The sequence below is a fragment of the Pteropus alecto genome, unplaced genomic scaffold (genome assembly GCF_000325575.1).
Source record: "Pteropus alecto unplaced genomic scaffold, ASM32557v1 scaffold5, whole genome shotgun sequence".
In the NCBI taxonomy this organism is placed as follows: Eukaryota; Metazoa; Chordata; class Mammalia; order Chiroptera; family Pteropodidae; genus Pteropus; species Pteropus alecto.
This window is the reverse complement of record NW_006441953.1, coordinates 8,402,393-8,403,825: the sequence shown is the minus strand read 5'-3', so window position 1 is coordinate 8,403,825 and position 1,433 is coordinate 8,402,393. Positions and strand designations below refer to the sequence as shown.

The window sequence follows — 1,433 nt, the reverse complement described above, 5'->3', positions numbered from 1 at the left end:
TAGGAAAGAAATTTCTATTTTCTACTACCCACTATTATATGATTCGCCTAAACTATTACAATAGCCTCCAACTTGATCTTTCTGTTTCCAGTCTTGCTCTCTGCAATATAGTTTTAATACAACAATCACAATGATACTTTTAAACTATGAATTAGATTATTAGCTCCTTTGCTCCAAATCCTTTAGATAATCTTCCTTGATTTTCTCAGAGCCTCCAGTCTGGGCCAGGTGATCCTACTTTGTGCTTTAATAATACTAATGTATACTTCTGTCATGTGATACTGCAATAATTATTTGACTTGTTTCTCTTCTCCACTGAAATTCTTGAATTAAATTTACAGTATATTAGGTATCCATAATACTTAATAATAAAAGGTGCTTAATAAATACTTCCTCAATAAATGAAAAAAAGAAAGACTATATTCTGAAACATTAAACACACATTTTTCCTTTATTAACACCAACTGAGTCTTACAGTTATATGCACTTTCTCCTTCCTTAGTATTCTCCACTCTGAACTTACCTAGTCAATTCTTTCATAGTTCATGTCATTATAACAAATGATAATCAGTCTCTAAACATAAACAAAGATTTTCTTGGAGAAAAACAACAAAAAAAAGCAACTTGGACCTTGAATTAAAAGACCTGGATCAAATCTTTCAAAATTTGGTGGTCTATGGCCATCTCACCCCAAACAAGCCCGATCCCGTCTGATCTTAGAAGCTAAGCAGGGTTGGGCTTGGTTTGTACTTGGATGGGAGACCACCTAGGAAGACCAGGTACTGTAGGCTTAAAAAATAAAAAATAAAAAGGGATTGTAAACTGACAAGGTCGTTGCAATCTGTGAGGTCAACCAAGGGTTGCCTTGCCTAAAAAAAAAAAAATATATGTGCTTGTTATGTGCCTTTGATCAAGTCATTTACTTTCTTAGTTTCTCCATCTTAAAATGGATTTATTGAATTATTATGAGTCAAAGTATAACATTTGAGAAAATAATTTGTAAGGTATTAACTTCTACATGAATAATAATAATAATGTAAGAGTTTATAATTTAGGCAGCAGACACCATTCTAACAATATTAATTATTTTTTAACTTATTTAATATTCACAACAGCTTTATAAGGTGACATGTCCCCCTCTAATTGGGACATCTATATATCTCCATTTTATAAATTAGTACATTGAGACACATGTTATATGAGGCACCTACAAAAACACAGTAAATAAGTGACAAAGCCAGAGTTTGATCCTAGGAGATCTGACTCCACATTCTGAGTTCTCAATGCCTCTTTATTTTGTTCCCATGTAAGGTGATGGTATCCATCTCTACTAGAGTCTCTTCACGGGTCTTTGAAGTCTCTGGACCTTTCTTGCTTTTGCAATGATATTTCTTATGAAAATCTCTGCCATTTTTTTAAACTTTTAAATAAAG

At 32.6% G+C, this 1,433-nt stretch overlaps 1 pseudogene; it reads left to right on the top strand.

Moving 5' to 3' along the window:
• Nucleotides 1–672: 672 nt before the first annotated feature.
• LOC112485639 lies at nt 673–791 on the top strand (annotated as a pseudogene).
• Nucleotides 792–1,433: the final 642 nt, after the last annotated feature.